At 39.0% G+C, this 27,425-nt stretch overlaps 1 protein-coding gene across 4 annotated transcripts in view; it reads left to right on the top strand.

Moving 5' to 3' along the window:
- Mid1 (midline 1) overlaps positions 1–27,425 on the top strand; it is a 337,431-nt gene that overhangs the window by 163,674 nt on the left and 146,332 nt on the right. The window contains exon 1 of one of the 4 annotated variants that reach the window (XM_028885942.2): positions 12,363–13,116. The exons of the other annotated variants lie outside the window; for them this stretch is intronic. The gene's annotated coding sequence lies outside the window, so the exon portion shown is untranslated. Of the gene's footprint in view, positions 1–12,362; positions 13,117–27,425 lie in introns of those variants that run through there. 4 annotated transcript variants of the gene reach the window in all.

Genomic DNA, 27,425 nt, shown 5'->3' with positions numbered 1-27,425 from the left:
CCATATTCATTAACTATGGGAGATATTACTTGGACTTAAATATAACTAAGAGCATGATTTAAGAGAAGGGGCTTTTATGAAAGTTATAGCTTATGTGCTCATTTCTAGTAAGATGCTTCCAAATCTTCTTTATTACCAGTATGTTCTTACATGTGGCATTTCAGTCTTTTCTTTTTTAATTGTAACAGGATCTTGCTCAAATTCTGAAATTCTTGATCTTCCTGCCTTAACTTCCAAAGTTTCAAAGTCTGGAATTATACTCATATGCCACCATACCCAGTGTATGGAACACACACACACACACACACACACACACACACACACACACACACACACACACAGGGGAAGATAGAGAATAGTCAAAGTGCATGATATACTTGAATAATCTTAGGTTTCAGACATTTAGAATAAGTATCAATATTCTTTTCTTCCTTCATGCATCATGCCTATCATTTTTTTAGAAAGAGCCTTCATTTATTTTTATATATTAATCATTAGTGGTCATTTCATGAAGGACTTGGAAGGAAGGGGAGCTAACCAGAAAGGGTAAATCATCATGTCCTATTGCATAGCCCTTCTTTTTGAGGTCAACTGAGAGAAGCCATCCTATTTTCCAGGATGCTGTCTCTAATGAAATAGCTTTTCTTATGGTGATGTCATATGATGTTGGATCATAAGACATGGGATACAAGAAAAAATCAGGAGAGGAATGTTGTGTATAGTTGGCAGATTGAGGTAAGATAAAAGGGTGCCTTAGGAACCTGCCCACTTCACCTTCTCACTGAATAACAAGTGTTAGGAGAAATTTATTTTCTCTGCCCTCTTATGTTATCAGTAAGGCAGGGGTCCTATAAATTAAACCAACAAAATGCAGAATATCAAGAGGAAAGGGGCACACTTGTATTAACATTTATGTTCACAATATTTTACAAAAAAAACATAATGGCATTTAGCGCCATCTCAGTAATTGCCAATTCCATCATTCGAGCTGTTTCAATAGAGAATCGTGGAAGGCACCCTGGCCTTCTCTCTCATTATGAGACTCTTCCATGCAGTTATTAAACCATAATCAGAAAGCCACAAGTCACCTGACCTCCAGTGTCACTCTGTGAAATTCCTTCTCTTTCCCCCTCCCTTTCTCCCTCCCTCCCTCCCTCCTTCCTCTCTCTGTTCTTCCCTTCCTCTCTCCTTCCCTCCTCTCCCTCCCTTACATCTTCCCTCCCTTGATCCTTTCCTTTCCTTACCTCCAGCCCTCCTTTTCTTTTTAGACCAGATTGGTCTGGAACTTGTCATATCCTGCCTCCAAGTCCCAAGTACTATGATTTTAGTTGCACACAACCATACCTGATGACTTCCCTACCATCTCCTACCTACTGGGGGGGAGGGGGAGCCTCCCTAGCCTTTTCTAAAATTCACCTTGCCAGCTGCTTTCTCACAGAAGTCCCACTTAGCTAAAAGTATCAATTAGTTATTATCCCTCAGCACTAAATCTCGTGTGTCACCTGGTTTTGTTGCACCGAGCACCCCAGTTCTTCTGGTGATTTAAGAACCCTACTGAATGTGGAAAAATACTCCACATTCACACACACACACACACACACACACACACACACACACACACACAGAGAGAGAGAGAGAGAGAGAGAGAGAGAGAGAGAGAGAGAGAGAGAGAGAGAGAGAGAGACCTTAGCTTCTATACCTGCCACCTTCACCTTCATTAACTCCCTTCCAGACAGGACAGATCCTTTAAATTAGTCTGTTTGCCCTGGGCTGGCAAACTGCCTCTCCCTCTTACCCTGTTACAGAGCTGAAAGTCTTGCTTTCTCTTTCCTTAGGGCTCTGTTGAAATGTTCCCTTAAAACACGTACCCATCCCACTAGAACTTGCTATATCACTTATATCATCCCTATCACTATGAGATCAATTTTAATGTATTTGTTGATTTATTTTTCTATCTCCTTCTATTCATGAGGGCAGCTTGTAGCTTATTGGTATCTTCCTAAATCACCAACACATAGGACAACAAGCATGCAGGAGATGCTCAGTAATATTTATAGAATGAAGGATTGTTCATTCTTGTATAAAAAAACGTATATTGCTGCATTTTGTGTTAGTATGAGCTTAAGACAGGAGAGTTTCCTCAGATCTTTTTGCCCTCCCCTTTTGATGGTGTCTCCCCATGTAGCCCATGCTAAAATAGAATTCATGATTCTCTTGCTTCTTCCTCTCAAGCGTGGAGATCACAAAGCTAAGACTCCAGATTTCTTCCTGCTTCTCCTATGTCTCCTCTGTTGCTGGAGGGCTTCTCTCCAGGTTCCCCAAGCCCCGCAGTCCCACAATCCACATATAAAATAATCACTCAGACGCTTATATCACTTATAAACTGTATGGCCGTGGCAGGCTTCTTGCTAACTGTTATTATATCTTAAATTAACCCATTTCTATAAATCTATACCTTGCCACGTGGCTGGTGGCTTACCAGTGTCTTCACATGCTGCTTGCCCTGGCGGTGGCTGCAGTGTCTCCTCCTCAGCCTTCCGCTTCCCAGAATTCTCCTCTCTCCTTGTCCCACCTACTTCCTGCCTGGCAACCTACTTCCTGCCTGGTCACTGGCCATCAGTGTTTTATTTATATAGAGCAATATCCACAGCACTCCTCCTTCTTTCCCCCCTCATCCTTTTCTTCTTCTTTCTCTTCTTCTACTTCCTTTTTCTCTCTCTTTTTTTAATGAGATAGGGCCTAACTCTATCTGAGGCTGGCCTGGAACACATGGCTATTTTCCTGCCTCAGTTTCCCAAGTGCTGAGTTTACAGACATGAGCCACCATGCCCAGTCAGGTTTTCATATAGGAGGCATTTGTTTCCATGTTAGGGCTCTTTGGATGTCCTGGGAACAATGCAAATCACTTCATGCAGATCTGCAAGTCTTTATATGCTGCTAATGAAATGGATGGCTAACACCACTTGTGAACCAACTGATGATAAGTAAGGACAAAACTCCAAAGACGTGTTCTTCACTGTGAAAAATGAATCACAAAGCTGTATTCTATTGGGAAAGCCATTTAGAAATTCTGAATGGTGAAAGAAAACCCCATTCACAGTTCTCCAAAAATAGCCCCAAAAATTCACATCCTGTCTGGACTAGCACAAGAAGTACATCTCTCCCAGAAATACTTCCCTTTCAATAGGCACATGAATTGTTTCTTTCTCACCTAACAAGGACTGGATGGTCACAGACTAAATGCAGCTAGCCATTAAAATAAATAAAAATTACTGAAGTGCTTTAACTTATTTTCAAAGTAAAATGGCAAACTCTTGGCTTATCTTGATGCAGCATGAAAGACTTTTGTAGGTACACTGAGATTGGGGATTCCACAACCATGTCAGGATGTATGTGCTGAGTCATATTACCCTAATACAAGACACAGGAGATGGGGGTTGGGGACCAGTCATGGGTGCTCTGCAATTTAGTTCCTCTGTTTTTGAAAAGGAAAGGCATCTTTACTAGGGTGGCAGTATCACTGCCAGAAAGACCACAGGTCCCAGAGCCCAGTTTCCCAAGGAGCAGCTGTGTACCTGCTGCATCTTTGTGGGGGCCCAGTGCACAACTGGTCTGTGATAGATAATAGAGCCCTCTATCTTATTGCTTTCATTTGAGTTCAGAATAAATACCTCCTGAGGTTTTTATTTTACCAAGTAGCACTTCTCCGGGCTTGTTAGCATGTACTAAATCAGGTGGTTTTGAAATCCCTTAACTGGGCTTATTAATTTTGTCAAAGTGAAGATGAGTTCATTTATGTGACAATTGGTTGGTTTCTAAAGGTGACCTTAACAAAATTATCCCCCTTCCACAAATATAGAGGAAAGAAAAACCAGAAGAAATTTTGATTCACTTTAGATAATGGTACAAACATGAATAGAGTTATTTTATACTATATTTGAAGTTACTTAATTATTCACATTAAAATAATTTCAAGCTGGGTAGTGGTGATGCACACCTTTAATCCCAGCACTCAGGAGGCAGAGGCAGGCAGCCTGGTCTACAGAGCGAGTTCGAGGACAACCCTGGACTACACAGAGACCCCATCTCAAAAGACCAATAAAGTAAAAAATAATGATTTCAAATACTGTCACCATGCAATCATATCAAAAGTAAAAAGCACTTACATTTGTAAATTAATAATTTAAGAAGATAAAGTGAAGCTTCATTTGGTATAGTTTCTCAGACATTAAGACCTCTGTAATACATATTGCATTTCTTCCCATGAAACAAGTTGGTATCTTTATCTTGCACAGAGGTACAATACAGGAAAACCTATCTCAGTATGTGTAAAATTTCACAAGTGGTTCTCAGCAGAGGAAAAGCTGTCCAATGATAAATAAATGGGGCAAATATTATTTCCTTAGCTATTAAATAAGAATGACAAGGAACCTGATATATCTAACAAAAAAAGAGATGTGTAAATCCTTACTCATAATCATTCTATAGCTTTACCTTCATTTTAAATCTAAGCACAGGCACTTTGAATGAAGTCGGAAAGGGTATTTGCCAATTGTTAACAACACTGCCATCCTGACAATCTTTCTGTATATTTGAGATGTAGCAATATAAATATAAGTACTGAGTTTTCATAAGCCAGGAGCACAAATCCTGTTGAAAGCTTTTTTTCAGTACAATTTACGTTTACCTTATGTCCACATGGTTGTAAGTAAAGCCTCCTGATTTGAATGTTTCTAGCACAGACACAAAAAGAGATATGATGCACAAAGGTTAATTTTTTGAGACAGGGTCTATGTTAGTCTGATTGTCTGGGAACTCACTCTGTAGAACAGACTGGCCTCAAACTCACAGAGATTTTCCTGCTTCTGCTTCCCAAATGATGTGATTAAAGGTATATACCACCATGCTTATCTAAAAGTGAACTTTTTAAATCACTAATACTAAGAACAACAACAACAAAAACCTTTGGGCATTAACATATGTCTTTAGTCAGTGTTCTATTTATGTGAAGAGATATCATGACCAGGGCAACTCATAAAGAAAAGTATATAATTGGGGCTTGCTTCCATTTTCAAAGGTTTAACTCCATTGTCATCTTGGTGGGGAGCAGCAAGCAGGCAGAAATAGTGCAAGAGAAGTAGCTGGGGCTTCTGCATCCAGATCCATAGGCATCATGAAGAGGAAGACATCGGGCCTGGCTTGAGCTTTTGAAACCCCAAAGCCCACCCTTAGTGACATACTTCCTCCAACAAAGCCACCCTTACTCTACACCTACTCCAACAAGACCACAACTCCTAATGCTTTCAAATTGTGCCACTCCCTAGGAGGTAAAATGGCTATAATATGGACAAGATTCTCCAGCTATCCCAAACCACACATAAATCTACAACAAAAATACAGTATTTAAATAGAAAATGATGCCAGTTAGAAATAAAGTTAAAAAGGGGGTTTAGATTAGTCTAACAAATTACAAAGGTATATGGGTTGTAGAATCTTCACTCCTGGAAAGCAGAAAAAATGGAATATCTAAAATAGTTTGGAAGTAATGTATGGATCTCTTTCTGCACACAGTGAATCAATCATAAATCGTGAGTAAATTAAAGCTGTGGTGGGAGAAACAGGAAATGCCTATCACCTCATCTATGCATGAGGTGGTAGCATTACACTGGGGATTGAGGGGAGGCCATTAGGCAGAAACGATTGGCCAGATAATTGTGAAACATTACCAGTTTAAATAAAGTGAATTTAAGGACAAGAAACTGATTTAATAACCACCCACTGTCCTTTTATCAACTGATTTTAATTTTTATCAAAGTAATGCATGGTTATATGCAAATGTATTAAAGTCTCATAATGAAAAACAGAATCCCTGCCTCATCCCATTCCACCCTAGGGAAATCATTTTCAACTGGGAAATATTCCATTTGCTATGTACTTTCTCATTTCACAAAATCTGCTTTTAATGCTATTTATTGACTTCTGAATTTTAGATATCATCTTTATAGTCTCTATATGACCAAGAAGGAAGTTTTCCTTGCCTGTGTTCAGGCTCTAGTATCAAAAAGGAAGGAAGGACTGAAAAAAAGAAGGGAGAATGGAAAAGTGGGAGAGAGGGAGAAGATATAGAAGAAAGAGAAGTGAAAGGAGGAAAAGGTGGATCCCTGGGAACTTACTGGACAGCAAGCTTAACACACTTGGTATGTTCCAGGGCAGTGAGAAACTTCGTCTCAAAAAATGTAAAAAGGTGGATGGTACCTCAGAAGGGACAGCATAGTTGTCCTCTGACTTCTGCATATACATGCACACATGAGCACACATGCATACAGGCAGAGCAAGAAAATGTTAGAGAGAGAAAGAAAGACCAGAGAAAAATAGGTTTGGTGTCCACGTCTATGATCCCAACACTCAAGATCCTGAGAGGCAGGCAGATTGCAAGTTCAAGGTGAGCCAGGACCAGCAAGACCTTGAAAGATCTTGTCTCAGAAAATCAACAAACCAACAAAGGAAATATGGATACTAGATTGAATACAACATAGTCTCTGCTACTGTGTATCAGAGTTCACTGTCAAGCTAAAGAGTTTTCTGCGACAATACTCTTTTATTCTTTTGTTTTCTTGGAGTTATGAATAGTCTCAAATTTTACTTATATTTATGAGTACTTGTTTGTCCTCAAAGATAATGTCAGTGTCATTGTTTTCTTTCTAGAGTCCTCTCTACTATCTCTTACTGCTAGCATTTGATTCGGACATTTCTTTTTTTCAATAATTATTTTTATTTTAGGTGAATTGGTGTTTTGCCTGGATGCATGTCTGTGTGAGGATGTCATATCCCCTGGAACTGGAATTACAGACAGCTGTGAGCTACCATGTGGGTACTAGGAATTGAACCTAGGTCCTCTGGAAGAGCAGCCAGTGCTCTTAACCACGAATCCAACTCTCCAGCCCCTGATTGGAACATTTCTTGTATGAGGAATCTATTGTCCTAAACATCTCTTGTTTCTTTTTATGGGTGATTATTCTGTTTACTCAGTTTCAATGACTCCATCTTTTCTGGCTTAATTTCCTCATTTTGCTAAAACATATTTTTGAGTGATTTCCAAAGAGAGTATGTGGGTTGAAATTTTTTTGAGTGTTGGTATGAAAACAATTATATTCTATCCTGACGATTGATAGTGTGCCTTGGTGTGGAATTGTGAGAAATCACTTAGTCTCAATTTTTTATGTTGCTTATCTTGCAGTTGAAAAGAATATAATAAATCTATTAGAAAATTTTTCATTATGTATAAAGAAGAGTATATTCTAATAATAGATGTTAAATATTTTGTAACTATTAACATTTTTATGGATATTTATTAGATAATTGACCATACACTCTTTGCACTTCTTGTTACAAGGGACATACAAATATCTGAGTTCAAGCCTTGTGATGGTTTGTCTTTGTCACTTCGGCTAGCCATCGTACTCAGTTGATCTTAGCTTGACCTGAAGCTATTTTGTTGATGTTAACATCTATAGTCTGTTGATTTTAAGTGAAGTAGATTATCCTTGATGATATGGGTGAGCCCCATCCAGTCAAGTGAAAGGCTTAATAGCAAAGGTGAGGTTTCTCTGAAATGAACAGGAGACTGGGGCAGTAGCATCTTTTGAGCCCAAATGTTTGAGGGCAGGTTATACAGCCCAGCAAAATCCCTCTCTAAATCCGAGCATAAAAGGTTTACCAAATTTTTAAAAGGAAGAGAATAAAGAATCATCCATATTTGATTACAACAGAAGCTGTCAAGATCTTTCTACCTCTTAAATGCACACACTTATTAAGTAGTAAACCATAATTAAACTCAAAGCCTGGGATTTGTGGCATGCATCTGTAATCTCAGCATTTAGGAAGCACATACACTAAAACACATGTTAAAACATCTGAATAGAAATAAGGTGATATATTTTAATGTTTAATTTCCGAGTGATGAAACATCAAGCTTATTTTATTTCAAATCCTGACAAGTGAGTAGTTAGTTCTGTCTTGCATGAAAGTCTCTCCTTAAGGCATAGTGTCTTAAATTCTCTCTCCATACTTGGACTTGTTTTCTTTCTGATTCAGATCACTTCCCTTTTTTCTAAACATAGTTGACCAATATAAAGTGGCTGATATTCAACCATTTTTTACTCATGCAAACATTCACAAAGAGTGACACAGGTAGTTATCCTCCGGCAATGTGTACCAGTGTCTACCTGTGTTCAAGTATGGCCTGTCACTCTGGAATCTACGTGAGATATGCTTCAGAGGTATGGTTATAACCAAACCCACATAAAAAACAGAGGATTATCACTGGGGCTTCTCTTTTGAGGAAAACCTATGAAGATTTAAAATGTTCCTTCAACTAACACTTGAAAACATTGTTAATCACAGACTTCGGACTAGAACACCCTTTTCTTAGGTACCTCAAGTTTCCTACTCACTTCCTTTTACTGTTTCCAACAGGCAGATGAAATTCTCACTCAATGCACAACCCCATAGGACCATTGATTTCATCTGAAAAATTTGAAGGTTGTATTTATGTTGCATTTATTTTCTGAATGAAAGGGATGACTTTATTTCTACTGTTCACTTTCCTCTAGAGGTTTTTAGAATCATTTGTGGAGACACTGTACTGTATAACACTGTTCAGGCTACTAGCAAAATACCTGACTGGACCATTTATAAACAGTATAAGTTTGTTGCTCACAGTGGTAAAGGCTGGGAATTATGAGACTAAGATGCTAATAGGCTCAATGTCTAGTGAAGGTTGGCTCTCTGCCTCACAGAGGATCCTGTGGTGGTATTGTGTTTCCCAAAATATTGTGCACTCTAATAAACCTATCTAGGGTCAGAGAACAGAACAGCCACAATATTAAACATAGAAGTTAGGCAGTGGTAGCACACGCCTTTAATCCTAGCATTCCAGAGGCAGAGATCTGCCTGGATCTCTGTGAGTTCAAGGCCACACTGGAAACAGGCAAACATGGTGACTCACGCCTTTAATCCCAGGAAGTAATGGCAGGATGCAGAAAGGTATTTAAGGCATGAGGACCAGGAACTATAGCTGGTTAAGTTTTTAGACTTTTGAGCAACAGTTCAGCAGAGACCCGTTCGGATGAGAACTCAGAGGCTTCCAGTCTGAGGAAACAGAATCAGCTGAGGAATTGGCGAGGTGAGGAAACTGTGGCTAGTTCTGTTTCTCTGATCTTTCAGCATTCACCCCAATACCTGGCTCAGGTTTGTTTTTATTAATAAGACTCTTTAAGATTCATGCTACAGGATCCCTGTTGCTTTGTCTTTACTTGTCAGAAAATGCAGACAGGCTTTCTTAGGCTTCCTATAAGGATACAAATTCCATCCTTGAGGATAGAACCCTCCTAACCCAATCACCTCCTCAAAGCCTCACTATTGTATCATCTTGGATGTTAGAATTTCAGCATATGGATTTGAGGACGACACAGATGTTCAAACCAGAGCAGTCACCAAACTGAGTTCCAATCTGGTACCCTGATTCTTGGTACAATCATTTATAAAGATGGAGTCTTAATTTACTTACTCTGCCTCAAAGGTAATGGTAACTTTCTAGTACTTGGGTAGACATAAAATGGTGCACATTAGTTGAATGCAGTCAAAGTGCTTAGCTCTTACTTGGTACTCATAAAGGGTGTTTGTTAATAACAGAACTATTAACATTTTTTCCTAATACATGAGACAATTATAGAGTAAGCCCCAGCAATAACTGATGTTCTTACTTGAGGAATCACCCTTACATAGACCTACCAGACATTATCATATGTATTCTTCCAAGAGATCTTTGCTCTGTAGCTGAGATGATATATAGGTATACAGATGTAAAGGGATGAAACATATTTTCTCAGGAATACATCAATACAGTTGGGACTTTATATGAAGCTCATTTCTCCTCTTTCAATCCAAAATGTAACTCACATGTGGGAGTGTTAAGATAGAACATGGCAGGGCTGATGATATAGCCCAGCAGTTAAGATCACTTGCAACCTGGGTTTGATTTGCAGCACTTACATGGGGGATAACAGCCACCCAGTTCCTGTGTTCTGACATCATCTTCTGGCCTTTGTGGGCACCACATGCACATACATACACACAGACAAAACATTCATACACATAACACAAAATAAACCTACAAGAAATATAAAAGGTGGGAGAGGAGGTTGTGCTTATAGCCAGAAGTATAAAATGGATAACAAATTATGATATTTGTGTTTATTTCTCAAAAGATTCTTTCCCTTCCTTGATGTGGCAGTGACAGGTCTCCCTGGTTTTAGGAAAATTATCATTTTTGTTCAACAAATATCCATTCATGGCAACTGTGATGGAAGTAGCTTAGGTTATAAAGATGAATTAGACATCATTCCTGTCCTTGAGACATTTCTGTTATAATGAGAGTGAGAGAATATAAGCAAGGAAGTGCAAAAGCAGAGATGGTCCGTGTTTTCCTCAGATGATATGTGCTACCTTCTAAGTGGGGGCAGTTCTTCTCCAAGTTCATTTGTCCCCTTACTGTGGCAAAGGAGTGCAGTCTTTATATTCGTAGGAATTTGCGATAGAGTACTATAAACCTTGGCATTTATTTATTTACTCATTATTTACTTTTGAGTGCTCATTGTTAAACATCTACCTGCATACAACTGGATGTATCTAAACTGATGTAAGAACATAGAAGGAGGTAAGAGATTAACTTTCTTTGGGGCTTTAGGGAAAACAACAAAAGAATATTGACATTTGTGGTTATAGAGTGGTGGGATATTAGATCAAACGAGGAGAAAACTGAAAGAACTTTTGAAAGGACACAGAACTTAAGAGAGGAAATCTTAGTTTGCACTTACCTTTCAAGTGATGCCAATACACAATTGGTAAAGGTTCTCTGGAATCAGTAGTTGTATGATATGGCAAGGGTCTAACTCCAGTGGTGTTTAGTAGCAGCAGCAGCCTTGGGTATCTTCTTACATCCTGAGCTCAGATATACCTAGGGCCAAGGTAGATGCAGGATCTCTTAAAGTGAACCAGAGCCCATTGGGTGTGGGAAACATGTGGATCCCCAGCATCCTTGGCACACCTACTCACTCAATCAGATTCTCTTGAACCAGGGGCCTGAGGTTTAACATGTTTAACAATCACCCCAGAGAGTCTCCTACACTTAAAGTGAGAATTGGTTTTTACCAAACACTGGTTTTGCGCCCTAGGGGACATTCAGTAATATCTTTAGATAATATTGATCAGGTATTGGCTTCTAGTGGGCAGAGGCCAGGATGTTACTAAATATTTGACAATGCACTGACCAGGTCCATGGTGGGGAGCTATTTGTCTGCAAATGCCAGTGCTTTCAAAGTTTAGAAGCCTTGATCTTCCAGGTGTGTCCAACCCAACCCATGACCCTAAGGTTGTGTGTGGCCAAGGATAACAACGAATGTGTTGCAATGCAAAGTTATAAACTTATTTTAAACATTATGAGGTTTCTTTTATGTGTTTTCGATGACTTGGTAGTATGGTATCATCATTTCAAAAGGGTAAGCAAGCTTTGGCCTAGGCCATAGTGAAAGGGTAGGAAGAATGAATAAGTAGATCGAAGGCAGCTGGTATGATTAGGGGGACTCTAAAATTTCTCAGTGGGGAGCTGAGACAGAGCTATGGTATCCCAGGTGCCATGCCCTGCTGCCAAAATCTCAGAGAACCCAGCCAAGCTCACACATATTGAACCACACTTCCAGCAGTCCTGAAGCCAGTAAATTATTATTTGCTAAGCTTTTCTTCTCTAATACTGCAAAACTGAAAATATTTATTAGATTATCCTCACACTGTGGTCACTTGTTTGGAATATATATATGTATATGTATATATGTATATGTATATATGTATATGTATATGTGTGTGTATAAAACTGGCTCTACAAAAGCAGTCTGTAACTCAGTTTACATTTATCTTTAAATCCAAGAGTCAGATTTGCATAGAAATCATATCCATAGGAACTTGAAGAGGGTTACAATTTTTATTGGGAGTTCAGAAAGAAAACTTTGGAAATTTTCCTTAACTTGGGCTTGAACTTTCCAAGAAGCCAGATAGTTCTGCCTTTCTTGTCTGTGTTTGTGAGTTTAGCAGATTGGCATTGTTACAGTCAACAACCGTGAGAGATAGACACATTTATTTTAAAAATAGTTTTCTTAACTAAATGTCTGTTTATTGTTCTTATATTGTGCTTTCAATCACCAGCGGTAAAGATTCTTCTTCACTTGCTGTACTTCAAAATGTTTGTGTGCCCAGTCCCATTAATATTTGCCTTTCATAGGTTGGATATAGAGTTTCCATGGAGATGGGGTGGGTAACACCTTGTTTCTTGATAGCTTGTTTCAATTAAAGTGGTACTCACAGCAATGTGGTTTACTCTCTACTGTTTTTGCAAAATTAGGTATCCAGAGCAAGATATACTTTTAAAAATGCCCTTGGGTCCTGAGGGTTGAGGTTTTCTCGCTGAAATAGTTCTGCACCTCTCAAATGCTTTAATGCTTTTAAGGGGCTCTTAAAGTGCAAAGATTTAGGGCCCGGAGCTAGTTAAGCTTTGAGCAGATGCAGTTCTGTTAGACAAGAATAGAATTCATCCTTTACTTTGGGAGCTCTGACACTACATCCAGCTGCTTCCAGTCATTTGACTCCTGAAAGCTGCCCTAATCCTGGTAGAGGCAGCCTCTCCTGCTCTCAGGTCCACCCCCTACTCCTGATTGGCGAGACACTCCGCGACCGGAGCCCGCCGCCTGCGACGTCCCTGTGAACTGATTTGAAATAAGAGCCAGGCGGTCCTAGCTAGCCTGCGCCCGACTTTTCATAGGCTGGAAAAGGAAAGGTTGAGAAACTTGACATTGTCTTGGGTAGAGTGCGTATAGAAGCAGATCAAAGAATAAAAAGGGAGGGGGACGAAAAACGTGCTCTTTGCTGCCTGTGGATTCCACCGAGTTGCTTTTGTCTTGTGGGCTTTTCTGCCGGCTTTGGTGTCTGCGCTTGGAAGCCTGCGGGTGCGCTTCCACGCAGCTCGCTCCCTGCCGGATGGGTCATGGAATTCTAAACATGAGGCAGGTAAGCTTGAGGGTTGTGGTTGTAGCTGCACTGGCGCCAGCCACGGAGGGAGGTATTTAGCTTGGGACCCCTGCGACCTGTTACTCCTGATTGCCTGTGGAGTGATGAAATGCATGGTTTCCAGCAAATCCATTAGATGGAAAGAGGGAACTGCGTTTTCTTCTTAAGGCTACCTTAGAAAACACATCACCTGCTGTCTTCCCAATGTCTCGTCCTTACTATCCATGCCAAGTTTTGCCTCTAAGAGTGGTTGTTGATGTCAGGCAGTCTTTGTAGAAGGTTCAAAGCGGTTTGTACAATATGCAAATCAATTCCAGTTTGCCGGCCTCTGGAATGTATTGTGCTGGATTCATCTCAAGCTTTTAGCCTCTACCCTATTATGCTTTAGGTTAGAATGAAGACAACTGCATAGCCTGACAAAGAATTACACGGGGACCCTTATCCTATTTTGCTTTCACATTCTGAGCACTTTAGTGTGTGTAAGCAGCTGAGAAGGCGAAACCAGTCCGAATGGAACAAGCAGCTCTTCCAGCGGGGGTGGGGGGTGGGGTGGAGGGTGTATACAGACTTTTTGCAAAAAACATTTTAGAATTTTAGGAGTTGTATTGCTCATGGATGGAAAAAGGCAATCTTGGAAGTAATGAACGGAGAGTTTGGGGATTTCTCAAGTATTTCTCTGTAAGAATTCTAAGCCAGCAGCTTCTTCCGTTGCTCCAGGGCATGGGGATAAAATTCCTTATCAACCTAGGTGGAGGTTTATGAGCTTTATAGCTTTGCCGTTGAGAAACAAGAGAAAAGGAAAGACTGGATTAGAAAGCCTAGAAGAGGGTGTAATTTACAACTCTATCACAGTTGTAGTAAAAATCTCACGTAAATATTTCAAAACAATGATTGATGCTCATCGGAGAAGACAAGACTAGAAAAGTCTTCCATTGACTGGGAAAGGCAGAAATTGCAAGGGAGGAATGCTACTTTTGCCCGAGCTGAGTAACTCATGGTGGGAAAGTGAGCATCTGTTTTGCCACCACCGGAAAAGCTCTTCCCCTTTTTCTTCCAATTGGGTTGGATGTGCTCCACCCCATAGTGCTCACTTTAGGGGAAAGTGAACCTTCTCATTAGTGGCTGGGCCAGGGGGTTTACAACTTTCTGTCTCTCAGCTCTTGTTTCTAGAGGTAAAGCAGAGTCCTCACCAGAATGATCAGGAGCAAAGACCTTCAACTTTTTTTTTTTTTTGTTTCCCACTTTGCTCTTATGGGATCATACTTGGCAAATTCCAGCGAATGCAGAAAAGCACATGAAAAACTGTGTGCTTTCAGCAAATTGCCTCTGCCTAACTGGAGACTGGTGCAGAGGCTGGCTTTCTCTAAGTTTTTCAATCTTATAGACCAACCTCATTCTTTGAATTTCTAACAACCACATAGGATGGGCAAAGGGACCAAGAAGGCTTACTGAAAAGGAGTAAGAAAGAGAACAGGCACACAATAAAATTTTTGACAAAGGTCCTAAGCCCGAACAAAGAAGTTATTTGATGCTCTGTGGAGCCACCTGTCTTGTCCTCGGTGGTGTGTGAACTCAATTTTTAGAATCTTTGTGCCCACACAGTTCCTCTGGAATGGTGACACTCCCTCTGTCTGATGCCTAAGGCAGGCTGTCCAGAGCTTGGGATGATTTTTCCCATGTGTAACTGTGGCATTTGTGTGAAGTTGGAAAACAGCCCAGTATTGAAGTTTTAAATGTACAAGTAGGCATGTAGTAACCCCTTAGTTATTTAATGAATGGACAGCTTTTCATCCCACATCTCTGGATATGTATATAATTTTTTTTTTTTGCGTGTTGGATATTTGCAAAGAGAGTGGAACTGGGGAGGAGATGCAAGAGGGCTAGAGGATCATAGTCCATACAAGAAACCGGGCATGGGATGGTAGCGTTACTGCATAGCTTTGTTCTTGTTTCTTTTGGGGGAGCCTTATTGCTTCATTCAGGCAGAGGAGTCACATCCACCAACCAATTTGTCATCTTAGCCCAGCAGTCCCTGGCTGGATTTGCAGGGTTAACTATCAAACCAATCCATGTGTCATCAGCTCAGCAATGAAACTCAATCTTTTGGCTGGTAAGTGATCTGTCCCTAGGGCTGCACAAACGCCGAACAGTGGTGGGGCAGCCCAGAAGAGATCCCCAGCACTAACTAGTCAGAAATTCTGGATAGCCAGAAATTGCCAACAGAATTAGAAGGCTGCTTGTGGGCTGTAAGGTTCAGGAGAGTTTGGGGTTTTGCCAGGTTGTCAGCAGAAGAACCATGTAGGATAGAATTCTTTTAGGGTAAGGCCACATTAAAAAATGCCAAAAAAAAAAAAAAACCATAAACCTGACTTGTGTTTGTCAGGAAGTAATTTTAAACTGTGTGCCAACCGCTCTCTGCACTTTGATCATAAGTGGAAAACTTTTTGAAACCCTCTTTGAGAAGGAATTTGCTACGTTCCCAGGCAAAAGGAAAGACATGGCCACCTGTTACAGAAGCCCAGCCAAAAACAACAGGTTTGCTTATGGCATTCCCACAACTGCAAATATCCTCTCCAAATAGCAAGTCACATTCATTGTCCCACCACAGACTAAGAACAAATATTTCATGCTCAAGTTGGAAAAAACAAATATGGATTCTCCGGAGAAAATTCCTTACGAGACACATTTTGTGTTTTTAGCATCCTGTTAACTTTAGAAAAATACTCTAAGAAAATGAAATGACTTTTTTTAGTCTCTAGGTCTCCCAGCTGCTAAATTTTTGTGAAGCTAGGATGCTGCTGATCCAAGGAAGCTGTGACTCAGTTTGATCAGCCCATTTTGCATTCTTTAGATTGGAATTAAAATGCCCAAGGACATCTGGCTTAATAATGAAAGTCTTGGTGGTAATCTTTCCTCAGAGGATTAGAAAGTCCTTTACAAACATGATCTATTTCTTCTCAACCACATCCCCAGGAGAGAATGAAGGGCAACTTGATCCTCATTGAACAAATGGTGAAGTGAAGGCAAAGAAAGGTTAATATAAAGAGGACAGCAAGTTAGAGGCAAGTCTGGAATTCACCCACCCAGAAAGACTACCTGTGTAGGCTGAGGCCCCCAAAAGGCATTCTAGGGATGAAAACAGAGCCTCTCCTTCAATTTTCTTTTTTTCTTGTTCTGTTACCAGCACTCTGTCCCAAATATGCAGCATCATTTCCTTCCTTTGAAATCGAAGCCTTGAAAAGTATAGAAGACGTTGCTGTTCTCATTTGTCCCAACATGGAGATCAGCCAGTTTTTATGACATCTAATAGGAAAATGCTATATGTGGAATTTTAAATATGTATCTGAGGAATGTTCCCTCTTAACAGATGTTTTAAGTTTTTATATACGTTTTAGAAAGTTTGACGTCTTCAACAGATGCTAAGTTTTTTTTTTTTTTTTTTTTTTTTCTACTACCTCTCTTTCAGGAAACGTTATCATTGTAGGACTAGTTGTCAACTTAAAGATATTTGTTGGACATTTCAAAGTAATTTTTTGAGTTGGTTGAGTTGGTTTTTCCTTCGTGTTCACTCTGACTCATGTTCTGAGTTTGTCTGGCTGTGGACCACATAGGCTTCAAACAAATCTGTTAATTGGTAGTTGCATGTTATCCACAGACATTCCTGCAAGTTTTAAGGCTAACTGTGCATGTGGATGTCTCCTGGCTTTGATCTCTTGTGTGGTAAATAGACATCCAAGGTAGCTATGGAAACCTGGGCCTTGCATTGCTGAGGGGGTTGGGGGAGGATATCTCATCAGAGAGTAATTTATTTGATTAAGAAAAGACGGGGCCAAATCAGAACATTTTTAATCCACATGATTTGAGTATCCCAGTTTATCCAAATCAGTTGGCATTCTCTTGATAAGAAAAAAAAATTAATGACTGACCACGACAGAATATTTTGTAAATGCAATTTAAATTCCTCTTAATCAACTGTTTGCTGTGTTCCCAGAGAAACCTGTAAAATGAAAGAGATGTCCAACATATGTCAATGTCGTCAGTATCCCTCTTGTACTTTGTATGAATATTGTCATTTTCAGTACTCAAAAAGAAACAGCAGGATCTGGCTGGAGGTGTGTATTTCACTTAACTACCTGCAGGGGTCAGACTTGAAGTTTCCATGATAAAAGCCCAGGCCTTGGACACCACTGCAGGCATCCCTGGGCAGAACCAGAGAGATTACTCTGCTTACATAGAGTAATTAGTTAGCAATTCTTTAACCTTTTGACCAAATATGCTATGAAAACTAATTCATTCAAAGAAAAGAGTATCAAATACACTGCAATTAAAACAAGGATAGTACAGCCTGGTCAAATTGGAACCTAATCTCTGTGTAGATATGAGGAGGAAATTTATGAGGAAGATTTTTGGCTCATTATCAGCTCCTTCCGTCTGACACCAAACTCATCTTATGGCTTTTGTTTTAGATTATTTACTGAGTCTTGTTAACTAGTATGTTGTATACATTTCTTTTAACTAAAGGACACAATATTAGATGCTCACTTGAATTTAAAAGATTGTTTTTTCCCCTAGATGAAGATATTATTTAACACAACTTTAAGATCTTTAATGCCTTCCGGAAGGTGGTATTAAGGAGCTCAAAAACTGTGGCACCCAGACACACAAGTACCTGAAGGGAACTTTACTAAAAAGAAAATCAAAACCCAAAGTTTTGAAAACATCTCCTTTATGCTTTAAAAGACAGGCAAAAGCAGAAAGTGGTCCTTATTGTAGCATATAAATGGCTCCTTAAGGTTCCATATCCAGCCAACTGTGAATGGCAAATAAAATATCAAGGCTCTCCATTTCTTATCATCCAGCATTTGCTGAGCACTTACAGAATTAATCTAAGTTTTTATTTACTGAGTGAATTAAGTTCATTCAGAAAAGCAACACAGTGAGTGGTTATTGTATTCCAGATGGCTTTTCTGTTCTAAATGTGATTTGATATGGTCCTTGCCCTCAAAGAACTTTCAATCTGCTGTGCAGTTTTTATACCATTTAACATAGGTTATTACATGAGAAAAGGACTGCTTGCTTGTTCTTACCTACATATATACATATATATATATATGTAAGGGTCAAAATCCATTTAAAACTGATGATAGCCTAAACTTCACTGAACTAAGGGAGCCACAAAATTATCTATGTTTGTCACATTTAGTAAATTTTTACTTCCATGTTCACTTGTAGAAATTTATGATTTCTTAATTAAAATTAATTTATCAGAGAAAAAAGGCTCAGCTCCATAAATGCTTTATGTTCCATTTTGTATTTTATATATATATATATATATATATAATATATATATATATATATTTGGTTTTTCGAGACAGGGTTTCTCTGTGTACCTTTGCGCCTTTCCTGGAACTCGCTCTGTAGCCCAGGCTGGCCTCGAACTCACAGAGATCCACCTGGCTCTGCCTCCCGAGTGCTGGGATTAAAGGTGTGTGCCACCACCGCCCGGCAAGATATATTTTTTATTTAAAGTTAATAATTTTTAGCTTGTGAGCACATATTCTTTGTAGAGCATCTTTACTATTTATTGATTTTTAGTAAGCATGCAACATAATGGGTCTGACTGACATTTCATGTGTATCATGTTTTTAAATCTTTAACTGATGCATGAAATAAAAAAATTGTACATACTAATGAAATCCATGTGATGTTTCAACACGTCTATATATTGTATAATCAAGTTAAAGGTATCTGTCTATTTAAATTATCAATTCTTTATGGCAAAACATTTAATAGTCCTTTCTTCTAGACCTTTGAAATGCATAGTTATACAGATACTATCTAGACTTACCCAAACTTCTTTCTCCAATCTAAGTGTTTTCTGAGAATTTTTTGTTTGCAACCATTTTCAAGTGAGAAATTATGTCATGGACATTTTGAAACACTGTTTGGAAAGGTTTGTGGAGATGGCTCAGTCAGTAAAACATTTGCTTTGCAAGCATGAGCAAGTGAGCTTGATACCAGGATCCCACATAAAAATTTGGGAGTGGTAATGCACTGTACTCCCAACACTAAGGAGGAGGAAATAGGAGGGGCCCTGGCAAACCAGCCTAGTGAATTAATGAGCTCCAAGCCAATGAAAGACTGACTCAAGGGAGGAAGATGACAGTCAAAATTCCAGCATGTATGAGAAGGGGTTCATAAAGCCCCTACCCTTATCTATGGAACTATACGTACACTATACATGTATAAAATTCGCTCTGTAGACCAGGCTGGCCTTGAACTCACAGAGAACCCCTGGCTCTGCCTCCTCAGTGCTGGGATTAAAGGTGTGTGCTACCACCACCCAGCTTGTATATAATTCTCTAGGGATGAATAAAAATATTATTTAAAGAAGCAGCTGAATGATATTCCTGAAGATGGCACATGCACAGTCATGTGCACGCCCCATGCTCGTGACCACATACACACATACATATACACACCACTCACTATTTTGAATATGATTCAATCTGATTAATTCAAGATCAAGTTCTGAGTTTTATGAACTTGTTACTATATTATAAAAGGTGGAAATACAGGAGAGTTAACATACTTGTTGATACCAAACCATTTTCAGCAATATTTAAAAAAAAAAAAAGCGTCAGACTCGTTTTTCTCCTTTCTCTCGCTTCTGATATATTCTGGTCCCTCCAAGGTACCTGTCTCCCTACCTGGCCTAATTTGACATATAATGAGTTTGTAATTGTCCAGCTCTCATCCTTCTCCTGCCTCCCCTTCCCTGTCCACACACAGCATTTCTGTTTCTTTAGGATATTGGTCTTCAGGACATATTGGGAGAGAATACGTACAGATAAGCTAAAGCTGTTTTGGTCTTTTAATCCTTAAAATGAATCTTTGATTGGGGATATTCAGACAGTGAGAAATTTCAAACAATGGAGTCCAGAGCTATAAGACACATGACTGCCCTGTCAGGAGACAATATTTAGGGACCAGGTCATACCTTGTCAGACAGGATTTGCTGGCATGTCTGCCTCATAGTTCAGACCTCTTCTTTGTCCTCTCTCAGCATCTTGACTGTACTTCTGGACTCACTAGAGCCTTTATATATGACAGCCAGAGAGCCACAGGGGAGTGAGTATGAAGAAATGATGGTGTGTGGGGGTTTAGGTTGTTTGTGAGGACTGTCTTTGTATGCTGGGAAGTATCTATTTGGATTAGAATAAACAGCAGGAAATGGCTGTGGCACTATCTTACACATATTCATATTTGAGATAGCCTAATATTCCCAGTTAGTCAGTCATAGCTCTGCCTATCTTGGTACTGAGTTACCTGAGAGCAAGAGTCTCATCTCAAGTATCTTTGAATTCTCAGATCCAAACACAGGGACTGAAGCACAGTAAGAATTATCACATGTTTTACAGAAACATGTGAGGTAAATTTTAGTAGGAAAGAGAATGGAAAATACTAAGGTCAGAGTGGCTCTGGAGAAGAAAGGACATTTGAAAGGTCAACAGTACAGTAAAGACTAATTAATGAGTATCAAAAGAAATTAAAATGTGTAGTTCCTTAGCCACTCGCTTAGATTCTGCCAGCCGCAGCCCAGAACATGCCAAGCAACTTACCTTATCCTCTGCTTGATGGGGCACAGAAATAATTCTGATGTGGGACTTTCCTCTAACTGATCAAAGCCCAATTGCCAAGATAGAATCTGCTAAGCTTGTTCACACTGTGGCTAGTTTGATGTTTTAGGTAAGAGCCAAAAGTGTAGTTGGTTTATTTTGCCAGGTGAGTAGTATGCCATGCTCATTCAGCAACAGAGGGGGTATTTCTGTATTTCTTTTTTTCCTCTTTCTTTTCTTTTCTTTCTTCCTTCCTTCCTTCCTTCCTTCTTTCTTTCTTTCTTTCTTTTCTTCTTTCTTTCTTTCTTTCTTTCTTTCTTTCTTTCTTTCTTTCTTTCTTTCTTTCTTTCTTTCTCTTTCTTTTGACAGTGTTCCTTAACATAGTCCTTGCTGCTCTAAAATGCACTGTGTAGACAAGGCTGGCCTTGGACTCACAGAGATCCACCTGTAGGTTTTGAGACAATCAGAATGGGTTGTTGGTTTATGAATAGTCAGGAAAGAATGCATCATCTTCAGACAAAAAAGGGGGCATCAATGGGAATAGAAGGAGAACAAGAGAGGGGAATGGGGGAATGTAGTTAAAATCCATTATAAATATGTAAATGTCCTAATGAAATCCATTATATGTAAAATTAACATATGCTACTATAAAACATTAAGAAAACCCCCTTTTAGAAATCCAAGTAGTTAAAATGGGCTTGTAGATCACAACTGTAATCTTGGCATTTGGAATAATTAGGAAAAAGGATTGCCACAAGTTCAAGGACAGACTGTGCTATATAGCTTGTCCCATCAACCTGGGCTACAGAGTGAGACTATCTCAAACAAACAGAAAAACCCAAGTAGTCAAATTGTCTTTTAGTTGGTGTTTGTGCCACTTTGTGTATATCTTCTGTGCTCTGATTTTAGATCAAATATAAAAATACCAGATGGTAAAAATTGGGAGGACCATGTTTGTTTAGATGAAAAGTTTATGATGTGAGATGATTTTTTTCATGAATTAATCAGTTGTTCTTTGGAGTAATAGTGTAAGAAACTGGAGCAGAACAAATAGAAGGGAGAAAAAAGCGTAAGTTCTTCTAGGGCAAATGTGATGGGGAAAGTAATGTTTAAAAAGGAGCCTATTTGATGTGTGATTCAGTTGAAATTATTTTCCATTGTCAATGAAAAATACATTTTCAATGAAATTAATGCTACTGCTCTTTCTGTCTGACTATGTGGAAAGGGCAAAAAGCTCATAATAATTAGTTGAGAAGGTCATGATTTTCTGAGTAGATTACAGCAAACTATCAAAATGATAATAGATTATACAATAATGAGCATTTACTGCTAAATCCTTCCATCAGAAGGAGACGCTTTGTGAATATTTCTCCCCTCTCTAACATGTAAGTTGTCATAATTGAGCAGTTCACATGTACACTACATTGTTTTGGTTTAACTAACAAAGAGTGATAAGACATGAATTGTTTGTGACAGCCCCGAACATTGATAACAGAAGACAATAATGCCTGCAGACACAGACTACATGGTAAAAATCTGGAAGCAAAAATGCTTATTATGTTAGGCCAACGTGCTTTGACCTAGTTTTGCTTTTCTGCTTGAAAATTATGTCAGTATTAGTTACATCATCCACTCAGATGAGCCATTTCACATTTTTGTTTATTTCAGGGTCATGTTATTAGTTTTGTATATTTAGCTCTGACCTTCTAAGAGCCAAACTAATCCTTATTGACTTGCATTTTCTTTTGAAAATGAGACTTCTGGGAGCCAGAGAAGGAGAATTTCATGTATTAAGAAAACAATCTAAGATGTTGCATCAAAGTCATTCATTTTTACTTGTTCTATAACCACTGCACTCTTGAAGGATCTGAGAGAACATCCACTTTTCTGCTGGTTGCAAAATGTCTTCCTTTCTTTGTCCTGTGGAGACATAATAAATTTTGGTGCCCAGGACTGCCATAGTTGAGTAACAAAAAAGTAAAACAAGGTAGAAAGGACATTTCCCAGTCTAGCATTCTTCAATTTGCCCTTTTCATGCTTCTTCTTTGCTTGTTCGTCCAGTACAAACTGACTTGACATATTTTTCTTATTAAAAATTTTTACTGAGTATACTTCAAAATGAATTGCTTCCCTGGTTGATTTCAAACACATTTCCCCCCTGCCATTTAATACTTTCTATCATTAGAGGAGTCATTTAATTCTTTCATACATTTGTGAATTCTAATCTTCAAAGAGTGAGAGTTCTTCTAGCGATCAACTTACATCAGATTTACAAGTATAATTTGCTACCAAAAGACCCTGCACAGTTTTTTATCCACAAGTTTTTGAATTCCTTATTAACAAATGCAATCAGGCAATAACACACAAGAATACGAAGTTGTGATTCCTCTGTAAAATAAATGAATAATCTACTATTTACTCTTGTTTTTTTCATTAAGATTTTGAATGTTAAGAATCCCTTTGTTGTTAGCTCCTTTGCAAATCCTCTGCCTGAACTCAGAAAACATAAGGTACAACTATCTGAATTTTAGCCAGGTGAATTGCTCATTAGCTTAGAGTCCTTTTAAGAAACAGTATGTATATGAGCGAGAATTGTTGAAACCAAGGTTGGATAAAGCACAGGGACAAATAGCCAAACGAATGGAAACACATGAACTATGAACCAAAGGCTGAGGGGCCCCCAGCTGGATCAGGCCGTCTGAATAGGTGAGACAGTTGATTGGCTTGATCTGCTTGGGAGGTATCTAGGCAGTGGTACCAGGTCCTGGGCTCGTTGCATGCATGAGTTAGCTGTTTGAAACCTGGGACTTATGCAGGGACGCTTGGCTCAATCTGGGAGGAGGGGACTGGTCCTGCCTGGACTGAGTCTACTAGGTTGATCTCAGTCCTCGGGGGAGGCTTTGCCCTGGAGGAGGTGGGAATGGGGGATAGGCTGGGGGGAAGGGGAGGGGGGCAGGAAGGGGGAGAACAAGGGAATCTGTGGCTGTTATGTAGAACTGAATGGTATTGTAAAATAAAATAAAAGGGATAAAAAGAAAGGTTAAGTACCACTGATCTATCATATGAAGGAATCTTGTATATCCTAAAGTACTCTCTATAAATTATTAATTAAGAAATATAATATAATAAAAATAAAGAATGTGAAATGGTATTTTAAAAAAGTGGAAAAAAAGAAACAGTATGTAAGCAATTGAGATATGCTTTAGTCTTAATTGTGTTATCCTGGGGCGGGGGGCTTTAAACATTGAACAGTCAACTCTGAGTATCGCCTTCTATTTCTGATCTTTATGCTAATTTACTGTAATCCCCAAAGACAAACTTCTTTAGAGGTCTTCTTGAGCCTCTAATGAGTACATAAACATTGTCAACCCTAAGCTGCCAAAAGTTACAAGCTATATATAGTACACTGTGTATCTCCTATGGTGAAATTCATTTCTACAATAAGTTTTATAATGGTAGAAGGCAGATATGAGTGTATTTCTCTCATCTTACACGGTGACCTTTTCTGTGTACTATTCTGCATACCCACACATACTTCATGATATATCCTTGAGTTATTTCCATAGCAGGGCAAAGAGAGGTCTCTCTTTTTGTTTCAACAGCTGTACAGAATTGCATTTTGATATCCTGCCATTTCTTGCAACATACTATCATGACTGACTTGGCTTTGGTCACATGGGTAGTTTCCAGTCATTTGGTGTTAAAATAGAATATATGGAGAAGACTCATGTTCATCACTGTGTTGCAGCCAGGTTTATCTGTCTAATAGATCACAAAAAGTGGAAGTGGCTTTTCTGAGTGAAAGGGTGAATAGGCTGTCTAATTTAGGTAATTTAGGCCAATAAGTTGGCCAATCCAGTATGAATGACAGAGACTCCTGGATGCTTGAGGAACAGAATCTTTGCTAAGTAGTTTTGTACTCTTTTTTTGGATGGGACAAACTTTCATGTATCCTAGGCTAGCCTCAAACTCATTAGGTAGCAGAAAATGGCCTTAACCTCCTAATTCTCTTGTCTTACCCTCCAAAGTCTTAAGATTACAAGTGTGTGTTACCAGTGCAGATTTAGGGTTGTTCTTAATAAGCATTTCTGAGCTTATCTTTATAATCATTTGCCAGTGTTGTTGACTCTCCAAAAGTGAGTCCCATAAAATGTAGCTGATTCCAATGATTTTGTGTGAATGGACGCTGAGACAGTTTGCAGCAAAAATGTATGTGAGAGAGTAGGCCTTCATGCCTCCTCCCATCCTCAACCAGTTCCTTTTTCTTTTACTCTCTATCCAATGCTAAGAAGCTCAGCTTGGTAAAGTACAAATAACCTCCAAGGTATTGAAAGTTTACTTCTAGAAGTCTAATGCCTACAAGATGTTTATATTGTTAGGACTCAGTTTGTTGGAATTACAACCAATTTTTAAAGTACTAGTAAGAGGCTCCACTTAAATTACCATTGTTAAGAAAACATTAATTCCTTAAAAACATTCTCCACCTTTTTCTCAGATACCAAATATCAGAGTGCACCAGTTAGTAAAATGATTTAAATATTCATGCATATGTGAGTGGTTCTGTATCAGCCTTCTACAATTTTTTTCTGTATGTGGTATGTGTATGTGGTATGTCCATGTGTGCATGCATTTTCATATGTGTGGGCATGTATATATGTATGGGTACGTGTGTGTGTGTGTGTGTGTGTGTGTGTGTGTGTGTGTGTGTAGGTCAGAAATTGACAGCAGGCATCCTCCTCAATTGTTCTCTACTTTCTATAGTAGTGCAGGGTCTTTCACTTGAACCCCTCTCCCTTAGATACAACTGGTCTAGCTAACCAGCATTGAGGATCCCCCATCTCTACCTTCTGAGTACTGGGATTGCAGGTGGGCCACCTCATCTATTCAGCATGTATGTGGAGGCTGGGGATGCAAACTCCAGTCTTACATAAAAAGTGCTTTACCTACCACAACATCCCTTCAGCCCTGTATCAGCCATCTTAAGACTGTTTTATATAGAGTGACTAGAGAACAGATTTATGACTCTGAGTTTTCAATGTACATTTATTCTTTTACTTACATATTAATTTGTGGTCTTGCTCTCTAGTTAAGGCTGGCTTACAATTCACAGTCCTTTTGCCTCAGCTTCCTGATTTCTGGATTTTAGGCACTTGTCTCTACAGTTGGCTTGCTTATTCTTGTAATAATGGGAATCATATAGTGTTAGGAATATATACACACACTTACTGTGTTACATTAATTATCCAGTTACTTAATCGTGTATGATTGTAATTCGTCCTTAGGAAGTTGGGGATAATAAGCATAGCACTTATATTATAAAATTTTGGTGAAGAGTGAGTTAATATTTGCTCACTACTTAGTATAGCACGTGGTACAGAGTTATGGAGTTATGCATCAAATAAATATGTGTCAAACTTTAGAGGGGTAGTTGTGAAGAACTTTGAAGGATCTGAGATCTTACAATACATTTTCATTAATAAGCTATACTGCCATTGTTTCTAGGATGTTGTCAGAAGATATGAGATTGCTGTATCTGAGACAAAGAACGATGTTATTCATCGCACAAGTAGCATGAGTTTCATGTATTGCTTCTCCTTACCTGAAAGTCCCACAAGGTGTCAGGAATGGAAACATAGTTTCTTACTGCCTTCCAAGGATCTTTTGGCTAGACTCCCCATTGTAAATGATGGAGTACTAAGAGAGAAATCAACAAAAATCAGTGAACATGTGCCTTTCATCTATACCCGTGGAAGAAACTTAGGAATAAATAAATTCAAAGAAGTGGCTACAATACTAATTTCAGTGAAAATGGAAGAGTGGATATGTGATAAGCAAGCTATGGGAAAGGCACAGTACCCAGAAGAAGTTTGATTGTGATACACATTAAGTCCAGTTCTTTATTTCTGCTGTGAAACAATACTCATGAACCCTTTTGCTGGAATCTCATCAACTTAGGAACATTCATTTGCTCACAAGAAAGCAGACTAAAACCTGGCCTTCAACTTGCAGTGGAGCCAGGCTGTCCTTGAGCTTCCAATCCTCCTTTTTCTGCCTCTTGAATGATGGGAGTATGCATATGGTGTGCAGCTCCTGGTTTTAATTTGCTTTTGCTTTTTTGTTTGTTTTTTATTTAAATTAATCATACATGTTTACAATGTTGGGGGGGACAAAGGAAATAGACTAGGGGACGGTGTCCCGAACCCTTCATTCAACTCCCTTTGTTCCCCTTCCCTAACCTTTGGTAACTACTAGTCTGATTCCTCTATTACTGCTGCTGCTGCTGCTGCTGCTACTCTTCTTATTGCAGTGCTGGAAATTGATCCTAGACCCTTTGCACACCAAGCAGGTGCTCTATCACTATAATCTTTCCCCAGCCCTCCATCTCTATAACTTTATTACTCCAAGAATATGATGTAAGTATAATTGCACAGTGTGCATTCTTTTGAGGTTGACATTTGTTTAACACAGCATAATTCTCTGGTGTTTCATCCAGGTTACTGCAAGTGTCCTTTATTTTCTTTTCCTTATTGTTATTGTCTAACACCCCATACATAGTATGGATGTCTCACAGTTTGACTATTCATCTTGTTGATAGGCATTTGGGTTGCTTATGATTGGTGATACTACAAATAAAATTGCTAAGAATCTTTATATACAAGATTCTGTGTGACCACAAGTTGTGATTTCTCT

Source organism: Peromyscus leucopus, chromosome X (assembly GCF_004664715.2).
Source record: "Peromyscus leucopus breed LL Stock chromosome X, UCI_PerLeu_2.1, whole genome shotgun sequence".
Classification (NCBI taxonomy): Eukaryota; Metazoa; Chordata; class Mammalia; order Rodentia; family Cricetidae; genus Peromyscus; species Peromyscus leucopus.
The sequence above is the reverse complement of the archived record's forward strand: the minus strand, read 5'-3'. Positions and strand labels throughout refer to the sequence as shown.